Below are 15,633 nucleotides of genomic sequence, written 5' to 3' on the forward strand. Positions count from 1 at the left end.
GCGAGATGCCGTTTTCGCGAAGCTAATGGTGGAGTGGCACTACTCAGACAGCAACTTTTGGATTTTTGAGTTTAACCGCGCATCTGCACCTCTCCTGAAGTTGCTGTACCATTTGCGCATAAATAATGGCGAGCATCATTAGTCTCACTGTTATTTTGACTGCAAAATCTGTCCCAATATTTCTTGATTTTAAGATTATAAGTAAGTTATTTCTGGTACTGTTTAATTATTTAATTGTGCTTTCTGACTCTCCAATAAGGTGGTCTTCAGGTCTACGAAAAACTGCACATTTTGAAAATATTATTCATTACTCAAACAGTTAAGCTACTATTCTTGAAGTAAGTGCTTCCATTTCGTCCAAAGGACTGTGTATACAGTTCTTGACAGTGACGCCTACACAGTTCATTTTTAGTAATTTTATTTTATCATTGCACATTTTCCCTTTTAACAACATTTCAAATATTGCTGATTTCAATGCATTTGAACATAGAAATTTATTTTACTTTACAAAATAAGAGGGTACCAAAAGCCCACTTACAGTAGCATCCAAATAAATAAAACATTTGAAATATTTACACATCTCTGCAGGCGAGGAAAGTGTAATCATGCAAAACTGCATCATGCAATGCAAAACTATCTCTCAGGAATCATGTAAAACACAGATGCCAAGGAAAGGTTCATGAATTAGGCAATAATAAAATATACAGTTTTTGTCAAAACACACATGGAAATATGAACATTTGGAGTTCAAAAACAATACTGGTGGTCCAGTAATTAACATAATTTTCCATCAAATCAAACATTTTCCAAGCTATTCTCAAACACATTCATATTTTGCCTTACATTTATACACTACAGAATTTTTACATCAGTATGAATGTACAGAATTCTTAATCACTCTATCATATGCTATTGTTTGTACCTTTAACATGATAGCTCTGTTTCCTGTAATTAAGTCCAAATCATTTTTCACTTTATGTACACTGCAAGTACTTCTGATTTGTTTTTAACCAGGGCAGCCTCTGAATGTAATCTTACATTTCCTATGTAAACAAGGTAATAACAGGAGAGGGATATATTATATTATCTGTTTATCTACATTTGTGAAAAAATATATTACTTTTTCACTACACTACTTTTTCTTGAATTAGCTTATACATATAGATAATAATGTGATTTTTCACATAGCTATTTTATAAGTAAAGCTTTTATAATACACTTCATTTAAAAAAAAATAGTGACTTTGGTATTTGCCTCTTTTAATGGTAAAGCTTTCATAGAAAAATGCTTTCTTTAAACCTACTGCTCACATGCTCCAATTCGGAAAGTGCTCTCTAAAGTGACGTATCATAGTACACAGACTATTTATGATTTCTTGAACAGTAACTATAAACAGTAAAAATAAACTGCAGAAGAGACCACTTGCATAAAGAAATTTTCTACTGCAACTAAAATATTGAGAAGTTCAGGAATCAAGCCCAAATGGAACAATTAGTGCCTGCTTTGTGTATCACATTAATGAATGCATTCCAATAAATTGCTAGCATTTACCATTCAAACTTTAAATTATCCTGTGGTCTGTAGGCTTTTTAACAACTACTTGAATAATTTACTGCATTGGACTGTTTCTCTCTCCCATTAGTACTTTTTATCGATTTCATTTTAAAGCCACCTCCCTTTCTATTTGTCTGTGCATATGCAACTAAAACTACTGAACTAGTTGTAAAATCTCATTTACACAAATGACATTTGACAATGTTAGGTTTTAACAAAAAATGGCATATTAATTTTGTTGTTCTGATGTTGGTCAAGTAAAAAATATAATAAATGGTATTACTTCTATTGCACATTTTACATAACTGCAAAATAACTTCAGTGCACAAAATGCAGAGTGTAACTACAGCCAAATCAGTGTGAGCATGAGATTTAGCTACGGGTGTGAGACCACCACAATTAGGTAGCCTCATAACACTTTACCTTTACACCGGTTGCAATGTACCCACAACAAGTGTGAAGCAACTCTTTTAAAGTTTAAGACGGTCCAAGATATTTAAAAATTTTAAGAAAGATTCAACGGGACAATTCAATCTTTACTAATATTTTAAAAATGAACTGCATTTGGAAACCTATCAACAAAGCTCTTCATGTGTGTTTAACTACATATAAAGAGCTCTACTCTGCCTGATTGAAGAGTGGGCAGTATATTGTTGCTGGTGCACACTGCTCTTAAATAGTACCAAGAGTACAACTGCAGCATTAAATGCGTGCTATTGCTCTGTGGTTGGAGCTTAAGGTAAAGCAAACGGACTATACATATGAACAATGCACATGTTTTTTTTTGTTTAAACTCTGCTCATAGTATGTGAGATCCCAGCAGATTCATATAGGATTTACTGTGGTCTTGAACTAATCCAGCTTGTTTTTAATCTTTGGTGCATTTTTACAATATTAGCAAAAGCAGCCAATATTTTGAACAGACTATAATCCGGGAACAGTTCAAAATCATTTTCAGAAAATGTAGCTACATGTTTGAAAGATTGAAATATAGGAAAGTAGATTCTAGACCAAATTTTAAAAATGGTGTGCAGTCTCATATTCATTTTGGAACAGTATAAAGCACTTCTGATAAATATGGAATTGATTGACCATAGTGTTTATGCTTTTGTGGAGTATGTGCAGTGCAGATACACGCGGTTATAGTTACAATAGTAGGAGAGTTAAATAGCTTAGATTATGAATTTTGCATTGGCTAGGCGTCAAGAGAAGAATGAATAATAATTAGGTTAGAATTTACGTTGAACACATACAGGTGAACTGCAAATTATGTACACTGAAAAGAAAATTACTGTTATTGGTGCACAATAAAAGGAGAAGAAAGGTTTCAGAGGAACTTAGTAAAAGATAATTGTTCCAATACCTAGATGGTACCAATTTTTCCCAGCTTGCATGCCTCTGGATTGACATACAGGCATAGTCCAAAGCACTCCTTTCTGTCTGAGTAAATGGAGCCCTATGGGGCTTGGAGGCTGTCCTTTTTTCTGTGTCATTTAAATAGCTCATGGTGCAAGTAGAGACCTGAAATGATGGGCATCCGTGGAAAGGAAAATGATCATTAAACAGATTTTAAGGTAGGAGATATGTGTTTTTTGAAAACAATATTTGTTAGAGTCCTTACTGAAAGTATTGCTCTAGACCCTCCTTCTTCTTTGTGGAAAAAAGGGTTCCATGGGACTGAGGGGGCAAACTTATGCTTTAAAAATATATGTTTAAGTGGAATAGACTGATATAGAAATGGCAAAATTGCAAATGAACAAGGGACTACATACACCTTTGAAAGTTTGGACCTTATTGGCTATTTCATATGCCATACATAGAATACTTAAAACAGCTTTATATCTTATGATAAATTGTTAAATGCAATTTCATATAGTTTTATCCAAATTGACAGTACTGTTTTTATTTTGTATCTAAAGTCAAGTCACAATTCTCTCCATTCCATCTCAAGTTCAGATAGAATGACATATGCAGTAATAAGTCTATTGTGATCCTTTGTCACACTCCTAAGCAAGTAAGCAATTGTGTTTGGACCCTAATTGGGTTGAAATGTGCAACCACAGTTCCCTTAGGCCAATATATTCACAATAGATGTCCTACCTTGGTGACAAGAGTACTGATCTGTTTGTATAAATATCAGTATTGGTAATATGAATACTTCAATTGACAAATTATTGATTTTAACACAGACAACGTCAAGCCAGTGCATTTAGCTCCACCATTTTGCTTTTGAATTTAAAATCTTGGTTGTCACTGTATCAGCTGTGCATTCTTCTGGCTAGTTTGCTAAACTCTGCGCTCGTAGTATTTAATCTTTAAAGTTTTGGAACTGTAAATCCAGAGTGACAGTAGATATTTTTGACACTTAAAATTTACAGAACCAAGGCTGCATTTATTTAGCATGCTATTTAAATTCATTATGAATTTGAGTACTAACAGTGAATGCTGCCTCAGATATAGCAAAAAAATGAATGGGAAAGGTGAATTATGTATGAAACAAATCTATGTACTAGAAAAATAAGGATGTATTTAATGAATTAGCTTTAGACATGCTGTTTATATAATGCAATTAAATTGTTAGTAATATGGATTCTTTAACAAAAGTGCACACATAGTATTGATAACCGAATTTTGAACTAGGAAACAATGTGACAGATTGCCTATTTTAGACGCGGTTATTTTTGTACATATATATATAAATATATATATAGTATTGTGCATGTATGTATCTATACATATATAATATGTGTCTCCTGTTACATGCTTTCCTTTTTGCCTCAAAATATTATTGATGACCTAGCTTATTCTTGGTCATGCAAGCTAACTTGAGGGATTATAAATCGCCTAAAGTGAATAGCCTATGTTATGCTTAATTTGCTTCTACAATACAATGGTATACTAATATACTATACAACTATATACATATTTTGCAAACATTTCAAAATCTAGGACTCAATTCCTTACAGCAAGATAATTTATGCACTCTAGTTCATTTCTTTCTGAAAATCACAGTTTTGAAGCTATCCATAAACATATTTATTACTTTATTTTAAAAGCACTGAATTCATTTTTGCTGCAATCTTTGATATTATAAGCTGATCACTCTCTATAGAGTCACCCCGAAATTATAGAAACATTTACTTTTGAAGTGTTGCTGCAGATCCAAAAATATTCATTAGCATAATTTTTAACTTTAAAATGACCACTACAATCAACTTTAGGAAAAAAATCTCTAAGACTACAGAAGGACTGGCAAGGATTCCACAATGATGTTAAAAAACAGTATAAAAGAAATTGCCATTGTGATATAGTACAACTACAGTGCAATATTTTAGCTGAAACCTGCCACTCCCAGCAGTAAATACACATAAGTGTGAACTTTATATACAAATTTGAGAATATTTACATCATTCCATACATATATTTCTGTTTCAGGCATGGAATGCATGCATAAATGTAATACACAGTGGAGTGATTTAAGCAACTCTGGGGGTAGATTTTAACTATTGCATGGTCAACTGATTGGCTGGCTGGCACGCTCTATGCTGCCGGTGGGAGACCTGCTCCATTTTGAAGGAGGGACTTCAACATGGGGCCGGTGAGCTGCAGGTGTTAGGTAGGTCCGGGTGGTGCTGATCACGGAGTGGGAAGATCCCGGGTTGGCAGTGGCCCACATTATTCTTGTGGAGCCCGGAGGAGCAATGCTCCTCCTGGCCCCACAAAAATAATTTTAAACTTACCCTTTTAGTGTCTTCTGCTGTACCGCCCAGTAAAATGTGCACAGTGCACGCTCGCTCAATTGTCCGTCAAAATTGCAACTGGAGTCCTATGCATATCATAGAATCCTGATTTTCATATTAAAAGGACCTACCACCTGAAGCAAGTGGGAGCACCAGTTGCCCAGCAGAAGGCGCCGCTGAGGATGGTGGTGGTTGGAGCGCCGACGTAAATGGAGTGGTAAGCCATTTTCGGGCCTCAACCACTCTGTTTATGCTGTGTGGCCTAAGTTAAAATCTACCCCCTAGTTTTAGTAACATATTTATATTTTGTTACATTACCTATTCAAGAATTATGTTCTTATGAAAACAACCGATGTCACACTGATCACTCTCTAGTCCGTTAAATCAGGTTTTGCATTGGGCAAATTCCTCCTTTGTCCTTTTTATGATGATTAATTTGGTAAGAGTTTCATTTGTCTGTTGTGCCTGGTATTGATAACATGATTTGTATTTCTCCAGTCCAAGTTGATTTGTGTCAGCGCTTTGAAGTTCGAGATTCCTACAGGAGATATAAATACAATGTCTTAGCAACACAGGATAACATGCATAGATTGCTTTTCTTCCCCTTTATATGCAATATTAGCTTTTCAAATTGATTTTTGTCAAAGATAGAGACACATTTGTAATATCTTTCTGTGTATACATTTGACTTAGTGTACTGAAATTTCTTCAGGTCCTGGCCTTGATCCAGGCCTGGATCACTAGGTGGGGCCTATATAGCCTTTTGGCGGCCTGGTATACCTGGTTTTATCAAGTGTATCAGCGCTGTTGATCTGTGGGGCCTAAGAGAATGCATTGGGAGTGCATACTGCTGGCCCTGTCCCTCGTGCATTGTTGGCCTAGTTTGGGGCAGAAAGAGTCTCCAATATATCTGGGTTCTGGTTTAATTTGTGGCGCTTCTGACATACCCACACTGGAGTTACAGCAGGAGTGCGCCATAAGGGTCAGCAGTTTTCAGGCCCAGGTTGTTTACAAAAGCTACATTATGCAAGCTGGAAGTTGCAGCCAAACTACAGACCTTCATCATGCAGAGCAAAGTTGCATACAACCATTTTATTCATTAAAATTTATTTTTATATTACCCATCTTTATTCTTCCTATTTTCTCTCCTCTGCTCTCCTAAAATTCTTGCTGAGATATGATTCCATGGACATGGATATCATCCAATACCTCGCCCAAGCGGCCTTTCATAAACAGTAACAATTAGAAAATCAACTACAAAGGGCATCACAGCAGAGCGTGGTCCCATTGTCAGCTGATGTCCAAATATGTGCACATTTCATAGGGGTCATTGGATTGTAGTCTGGAGCAGGAATCAGGACCAATTTCCCTCCTCCCTAAACAAAGTCAACTGTAGTCGTTCTATTGCTGAGATCAACCAAATCATCACAGACTGGTGATCATACTTGGGACTTTTCTTGTCTGTATGGCTCAGCCACTTACTACTGAAACCAACTGAGCATCAAGGGAGCTACATCACAGTTTTAAAACTACAGGTTGATTACAAGACACATTTTCAAATGTAGATGTAGATATGTTCATATACTATTTCTGAATGGATTACAACACAGATAATCTACGTGACTGTAATTCTAGAAAGTATACTATCAAATAGCAGATCACTTAATTCAAGTTTGAGATATGCTGATTTGTATTTAACTGCAAATATTATTATAGTGATTGTAGCTTTATTCTGTTAATAACATTAGGCTCCAATAATGTATTCATAAATTACATTATTAATGGTAATGTATTATTTTCTGATTAGGTTGCACAGTGTAGTTGTCCACATTTTATTCTGTGATCAGTTAAAATGTGTATTTATTTTAAATGCTTACAAGTTAGGGTGGGAGATGGTCCTGCCTTATATTCTAAACAAATAAATACATTTTCTTTATTAATATGTCAATGCAAAATATTCCTTTATTAGGAGAAGAATGGTTAATGTTTCCTACTTCATAGGAGATATTTTAAATTGAATTCTATTTCATGAGCTTTACAGAGATCCACCATTTTGGATATTGAAATAACTCACCAGGAAACTGCTTAACTGACATCAGCCTTTCAGCAAATGGCTCCTTAGGCTCTAACACAGATTGGCATCCTTTTCAGTCTTCAATGTCAACTGAAAAATGGCCAAGCCTGGACAGGCAGCATTGATGGGATACACAATAACATGCAACTATAATGAAGCTTTGTCTGACTCAGACAACTCCTGATAAGAATCCAAATATGGAAAAGATGTAGATCTGCATTGGAACCACTCATGAAATAGATTCTTAAAATTTTACAGCATAGAAGGAGTCCATTGAGCCTGTCGAAGATCCATAACATTTCTGAACTATCCACTTAGTCTTATTCCCCTGCCCTTTCTCCATTCCTTTTAATTTTTTTAATTTTCAAATATTCATCTTTTTCTTTTAATAACATTCTTCTTTTACTACTGTTTCTGGTATGACATTCCATGTCCTAACAACGCTCTGGATAAAAAAATTCTAATCTCTTCCTTCACTCTTTTAATGGTCTTAAATGTATGTCGACAGAAAATCCTCGGGGTTTTGCCAGTATCCCACTGTAACTCCAGTGGGAGGCTGGAAAAGGGCAGAAATCCAGTTTTCATCATTTCTGGCAGTTTCTGACATGCTGTATACGGGAAAAATCTCCATTCACCCTTTATATGTCATCAGGGAGCTGAGTCAGGGGCAGGGACTCCTATCCTGGGACTTCTTGTTAGCCTGACTGAGGTGGGACTCAGCCCTTTGTTGGAGGCCGTTATGTCAAGTTAGTTGAGGTGTACTGGCCTCCAGATGGTCAAAAATGAGACCCACCAGTGGGATTCTGGCCGGGGAAGTGGCTTGACACCCTAAAGAAAAAGAGCATTTAAAAAAAAAATTCTCTTTGGCCCCCTTTTACAGGGGCACCAGAGATATGAATTTTGGGGGCATGCCTCCTAATTACTTGCTGACCAGTAGAAATGGTTTCTCTCTAATTTCCTTGACATAATTTTGAACACCTCTACCAGATCTGCTCTTACTCTTCTCTGTTCTAGCAAACAGAGGCCCAATTTCTCTTTTTTTTTGTAACTTAAGCTTCTAATAACTGGTATTCTCTTAGAAAATCTCATGTATCACTGACATCCTTCCAAAATATGGCTCCCAAAACTGGACACAATGGCCATCTTTTTCCACTTTAGCAGAATTCAAGGACAACTTCAGTCGGCGGGAGTTCTTCCTGCACCATTGGCTTTTCCTTGACTCGAACCAATTAACTGGAGTATGGATTATTTAAACAAATTGCATGGTGTGGGGAGGGTGGTGGTCGTGGCAGTAATACTGCATCCATTGAGGAGCTAACCTGAGGCTGAGAGGATTAGAAAATGGCTGCATTGGGTCCCAAATGTATGCTGCAGTGTAGTGTCACAAGTGGCCTCTCTTGTTGCCACAAAGCTTTGGATTTGAGAGATGCTTTGGAAACACATATCATGTGTGGAGCTAAGGATACCTGGATGTCCATTTTCACTGGACCCATCCCCGGTCTCCTGTTGGGGTGCAATGATGCCACTCCGACATTCCAACCAAACGCTCGGGGTAGACGTTGCTGATGTGCCCTTATTGGCACGATGTGTCTGTCTTGACCATACTAGTGACTCTGTTCTTGCAAATTGAGATGGGGTTGGCATTCTCAGGGGTTGACAAACTTATGCCCCACTCGACCATACTTATGCCAGGAGAGCAGGACAAATTTAATTTTAGCCCCCGTTAAAGGATTATTAGAAGAAACTGTAGGTGAAATATTCATGTTTAAAGCAATGTTTAGAAAAACTATTAGTTACATAGCAGCTAAGAATGGATGATTACTGCATTTTTCATATTTTATAAGGAATTAATGTGAGTAGAAGGTAAGCGACACGTTTTACCAAGCTATCGGCTTATTATATCTGGTAAAGGAGAAAAGCATGATATATTTAGGAGATGGAGTTTTGAATTCAGCAGTAAAGCAGCACACATCCTAAAGCTATAGCACCAGAGCTGCTAAGTGAAAAATCTATGGGGGTTAAATTGGATAAGGCCAATTATCGGGGGTAGGTAGCACGATCCGCTACTAACCCTTGCCCAGTGGCCCCTGTGCAGGCAGCATGTGAATTTCGAGCTGCCTGTTGATTAGCAAGATAGCTCCATGCAGCCAGTGCTACCCACGCTGCTGAGAGGCTGCACAGAGAATCAGGAAGCCCGAAATGGGGCGTGACTAGCATACGTCATCGGCAGCTTGCACCTCTTAAAGTTGCAGGTGCATATTTTAAATGGCACATGCACAGTCCACTGGGAGGAGGGGAAGATGGCCGGAAGGATGGCAGGACCAGTGCGAGAGTGGGCCCCACACTTCTCCGACGATGCACTGGAGGCCCAGGTGGAGAGGGTGGACGAAAAGAGGGCCAACATGTACCCGCAGGGTGGAAGGAGACCATCCAGACTTCAGCTCCACAGGCATTAGGATGCTGTGACCCAGGAAGTGAACACCAGGAGCTTGGCACGAACCACATGGATGCAGTGCCGAAAGAAGTTCAATGATTTGACACGAGTGGTCAAGGTGAGTGAATGCAAGTATCAAGTGGCACATCCTACCAACTGCACCACTGCTCCACGCATCACACCCCCTGTCACCCTCCCACCAACAAACACTGCCCATCCATACACAATGCTGCACTCAGCATGCTGCATCTCACCCGCACATAGTACCACAATTGCAGGCCACACAACCACCACTGACATGCAACACACACTGGCAGCTATTCAACCATGACAGGCACATTACCCAGACACCTTGCAGGATACTCATTGACACACTGCCTTCTGTCTTACAGGAGAAGGTGGCGTGTAACAGCCATCAGCAGGAGAGATCTGAGGGAGGACAGGCATGCCTGCACGTCCTCACCCCCTTGGAGGAGAATGTGCTACAAATTATTGGGTGGGCTGTTGCTGCACCCATGACCACATGCCATGCTGGAGGTCCTGATGAAAGGGGTCTCTGCATATCTAATGCTGCTTCTCCTTTCCCACATCTCCCTCCTCCCATAATCTTTTCTGACTCACGTACTGCAGATGCTGTCAGTATGCACATCTTACTTGCTCCTCTTCCCGCTCCACAACTAAACCTGTTTCCCTTTGTCATTGCAATTACCCAAGAACACGTGGTGGCAGCGTCCGAGGAGGAAGAGGAGGAGGAGGAGGAGGAGGAGGACACTGAAGCCACACCGTCACTCGATCTGACACTTGCATCCACCAGCTCAGTGACAGACACTGTGTGTCCTTTAGGGGCTAGGTTAGAGGAGGGATCTGCACATGGTGAGACACCAGGCACAAGTGCGTAGGAGCCAGGGTGGGGGCAACGGATATCACAGGTGCCAGCTCGCCGGAGGGCGAGGTCGCTCACTAGTTCTGCTGCAGAGGAACTAGATGAGGACTTTGATGGACCAGGCTACAGAAGAGAGCTGATGGGCGTACACCACCAAATGCTTGGGGCACTGGAAAGCTTGCCAGAAAGCCTGCGCACAATGACAGAGGGCATGGAGGATCCAACTCGAACTTGGCACAGGGCTTTGCGCAGAGCTTGAAGCCCATCCTTTCTCGCATGGAAAGGGCGGTCACCTCCATCAGCACACCTGTGGAACCCACCATGCCTGATGGCCGATGTCGCGACTTCCACTGCAGCACAAACAGCTGTCATTGCAACACAAACCAGTGTGATCAAAGGTCTGCAAGCTATGGTTGAAGCTCAGACTGCTGCAATAGCAGCTCAGACTGCTGCAATGGAAACACAGACTGCTGCTATCGTGGCTCTGGGTACCACTGTGGAACATGGCTCTCAGGGCGTCACAGCACTCCAGCAATACGTTTTCTAGCTGATCACCAGAATTGCTGAGGTACCGCCCCGTGAGAGGGGCAGTGGCGCCATGACAGTCAGACCTGCTGTCCTCTCTCAGGACGGCAGCATTCCTGCTCCCACCCCTGCCATTCCGCCAGTGCCCTTGTTGTTGCCTATCAGTCAACCAGGCCAGACTGCTGCAGCCCATGCTGAGATGGTGCAGTCTGAAGCCGGGCCCTCCCAGCCCAGAGCTGTTCGAGGTCATCCTCCAAGGCCATCTGCACTCTCCTCAATTGAAGGTAAGCAGCCTTCCACCACCCATGCTCCAGCCACTGGGGTTGCACCTCATAGGAGCAATAGGATATGTAAAAGCAAATGAATGACAGGCACTAAGGGAATGCACAGGGGTGAATAGTCCTGTTCTGTTTGCATAATTTAATTTGTGAATTGATAAATGTGACTTTGAATTTGCGTTTGGTTGTGGTTTTTATTTGCGCGGTGAGCTGAGGGTGAAAGCAACATGTAATCAGATGGAGGGCGATTTGATGGTCATGTGGGAGCAGACAGGTGGGGAGTGTAGGGCTGTTGGTGAGTTGGGGGATGTAGTTCATGTCATTGATAGCGGGCACGGATCAGGCGAGCACGAAGAGCCCTTACAGACAAGACATGTGTTCCCTGTTGCACCCTTATGTCTTCCTCCACTTCCTCCTCCGGCTCTTCCCCCTCCTCCTCCTCAGCATCTTCCTTCTCAGCTTCTTCCTCTTCCTCCTCCACCTCTGGCTCAGGATCTTCTCCGATCATCAGTGGCAAGGGCTGGTCCCTCATGATGGCGAGGTTGTGCAGTATGCAGCATACCACCACGAATCTTCCCACCCACTCATCGGAGTACTGTAGGGCTCCTCCAGACTGGTCCAGGTAGCGGAAGACTTGTTTCAGGAGGCCTATGGTGTGCTCCACGACGTTGTGTATGGCAGCAAGGCTCTCATTATAGGCTGGCTCTGCACGCATGCGTGGGTTCCATAAGAACATAAGAACATAAGAAATAGGAGCAGGAGTAGGCCAATCGGCCCCTCGAGCCTGCTCCGCCATTCAATAAGATCATGGCTGATCTGATCCTAACCTCAAATCTAAATTCATGTCCAATTTCCTGCCCGCTCCCCGTAACCCCTAATTCCCTTTACTTCCAGACAGGAGTCATGAGCCATCGCATGAGGGGATAGCTCTTGTTGCTCAGAAGCCAGCCTTTGACCTGCCGAGCTGGGTGAAAGATAGCTGGCATGTTGGATTGCTGTATAACGAAGGCATTGTGACTGCTCCCAGAGTAGCAGGCATCAACCTCCATGATTCGATGTGTGTGGTCGCACACCAGCTGCACATTCAGGGAATGGAAGCCCTTTCGGTTCACGAAGACGCCGATTTGATATGCGGGGCACACAGGGCAATGTGTTTGCATTCAATGGCACCCAGCACTATGAGCGAACCCTATGCTTGCTCGTTCTGCATGTCTCTATCAAGAGCGAACGTGATGAACCTGTTCCTCATCTTGTACAGTATGTTTATGACCTCCCTTATGCAGCAGTGCACTGCATACTGCGAGATGTTGCACGTCGCCAGCAGAGGCCGGAAGTGATCCTGAGCAGTAGAAGTTCAGCGCCACGGTTACCTTCACATCCACAGGCAATGATGTCCTTGCCCTACTCTGAGGCTGTAGTTGTGGCCGCAGCAGTTAACAGATCTCCGTCATGGCCTCCTTGGTTAACCTCAGCTGTCGGATGCAGTGCTCCTCGCTCATGTTGAGGTAAGAGAATTGGTCTCAGAAGGCCCTCATTGGATATGACCTCCTGCTCAGTGCCCTGTGCCTTCTCCTCCTCCTCCCTCTCCTCACAGCTTTACCTGCTGTGCATAACCTCTCTGCATGCTCTCAGTCGTGTTCAATGCACAATGGGAGCCCTAGCAGACCACCCATGGTTGCCAGGAATCTTGATCAACCACGGTTGTAACTTTCTGAACTGTAAGGCAGTATCTGCCATACCACTCTCAAATATACTATAGCAACTCTTAGTATGTGTAGGGAGCTTCAAAAAACATTTCCTATTCCACCAGCAGCCAGAAGTAATAATCCAGCAACTAACCTGCAACACCTGCATGGTCCTTTTAAATAGCGCTGATGGGGGTCCTCCAGACCGCCTAAGATATGTTCAAATGTGCGTGGTTAAGACTGTGCATTGAGTTGAGCGTTAAGTTCCAAAATGGTGTCTATCACTTTAAATCATCATTGCACACTGATTGTACACATTTTCTCCCTACTTTACATGCTGCCGGCATTCGCTCTCTGCGCACGCGCTAATACCCATATCAGGATGGCATCCAGCGCACGTCACGCTGGAAATGTGCGTGCACAGCCAAGACGCCATCTTGGTACTTTAAGACGTCACATGGCGCTGAAACGAGCGCCACACAGCTCAATTTCTAGCCCTATGTTTTTCTATTAGAAGTACCTGTGTAGCAATAAGCAATACTACAGCACTGTGGAGAAAATGCTTAACCAGGACAAAGGTAGTAATATTAATGAGGAGAATAGACAAGTGGTAACTGTGGGTATTCCATAATCAGGGGGAATAGATACAGTTTACTCCTCTTAATTCAAAGTTGCTTAATTCAAATTCTCACCTTTTTTAGCACTAAATTCACTCTTTGGCATGTTATTTATCTTGCTTAATTCAATTTTTTTAATGCATAAAGCAACTTTGAATAATCAGAATTATCCTTTTTGCTGCCTTGACTAGGAGTCCCAAATAGTGTGTTGCCTCCCAGGTGCCAAGTTAAGGGTCATAATGGAGTGGATCAAAAATCTTTTGGAAAGGGAGGGTGATCATCTATAAGCTGCGGTTCATGTTGGAAGGAATAATATCGGAAAGAGTACCATAGGAGTCTTGCAGAGGGATTTAGGATCTAAGCTTAACAGCAAAATCTCATGGGTAGTAATCTTAGGATTATTCTGTGTCATGCTGGGCTATTTAGAGAGAGGAAGACTAAAAACATCAATGCATGGCTTAAGAAATGATGGAAATGATGGAGAAGGGTTTCAGATTTCTGAAGTATTGAGACAAAGGGCTCAACTTTGAAATGGTGGTGGGTTGGGAGTGGGGGGGATGAAGATGCGCGTGGCAAACCCGAATAAACAAACCTTACCATTTCCGAAGCGATCGCATCATAATTGATGGTGATTAATGTGCTCTCCAGGTTTCGCGCCCAGGCTGGCTGCCATCAGAAGCTGCGAAGCGAGGCGGGGGGGGGGGGGGGCAGCGAGAAGGAGAGAGAGCAAGACGTCATCTGGCGCTGGAATGAAAGATTGGGGGGGAGAGTGGAAGATCAGGGGGGAGAGGGGAAGATAGGGGGGAGGGAGGAAGATCGGTGAGGGAGACATCGGACATCGGAGCAGGGTGGAAAGGTAGGTTGATTTTGTGTTTTAACTTCATGCAATGGTTTTTTATGTAATTTATTTTGTTTCATTTTTGCCTGACTGGGCGTGAATCAGAAGCGGTGGGAAAGCTGCCCAGGTAAGTTAAAAATCATTCCAAGTACATAATCTGTCACAAGTAAAGTGCCTTAAGTACCTCAAGGAGGTACGTTTGGCTCTTTAACTATCATACTTCCAGATTCGGGACGCCTGTGCACACACAGTTGCGTCCGTGGAGAACTCGGACATTGGCGGGTTGGAGCCGGGCTCCGAACCCGAACAGGATTTCAGCAATTTTCGGAGCCCCCCCGCCCCCAACGCATCCGCATTTTCCCCGGAAAATTGAGCCCAAAGTCTGAGAAAGATAGATGCTATACAGAAGGACTGATCTTCACCTGAACCAAAATGGCACCACCATCCTAGGATGAATTGAATAATGTGGGTGGATTTGAACTTGTACAGGGTCTTAAGTATTGAGGCTCCCAAGATTTTAACTATATACAGACCACATGCCACAAGGAATACTAATCTTACAGTGGGTGACTCAAAGAAGTGTTTGGCCCCTTATTTGCATAAGCAAAGATATTTCTGGAAAGTCAGCAATTTGGGCGAATTCCAGAGCTCTGTCCTGTTGCTTAGCAGCCTCTGCAGGGAAGGTGATGAAATTGTTCCTCTTGTTAAATGAGTGCATCTGTTACCTGCCTCATGCAGCAGTGCACTGCAAATTGACTGATAGTGCTGATATCACCTGTTGCAGCCTGGAATGACCCTGAGGCATAGAAATTGAGGGCCACAGTTACCTTAAGAGCAACAATGCTGGGCTCCAGTTGTTGCTGCAACAGGTGACATAGCTCAGTCACAGCCTCCCTGCTGAAGCTGAGGCACCAGAGACATTACTCCTCACTCAAGTTGAAGTAGGAGATACAGTTGCAGAAGACCTGCATGGTCTAAGGCCTTCTGCATCCTGCCCTCCTTCGC

The 15,633-nt window shown here is 42.0% G+C and overlaps 1 long non-coding RNA gene across 1 annotated transcript in view; it reads right to left on the bottom strand.

The window, feature by feature from the left end:
• Positions 1 to 446: 446 nt before the first annotated feature.
• The window catches only part of LOC137327725 (uncharacterized), a 121,241-nt gene continuing 106,054 nt past the window's right edge, over positions 447 to 15,633 (bottom strand). The window contains exons 4-5 of the long non-coding RNA XR_010964531.1: positions 5,613 to 5,832; positions 447 to 1,043 (exon numbers count right to left, since the gene is read on the bottom strand). This is a non-coding gene — a long non-coding RNA (uncharacterized lncRNA). The remainder of the gene's footprint in view (positions 1,044 to 5,612; positions 5,833 to 15,633) is intronic.

Source organism: Heptranchias perlo, chromosome 12 (assembly GCF_035084215.1).
Source record: "Heptranchias perlo isolate sHepPer1 chromosome 12, sHepPer1.hap1, whole genome shotgun sequence".
Classification (NCBI taxonomy): Eukaryota; Metazoa; Chordata; class Chondrichthyes; order Hexanchiformes; family Hexanchidae; genus Heptranchias; species Heptranchias perlo.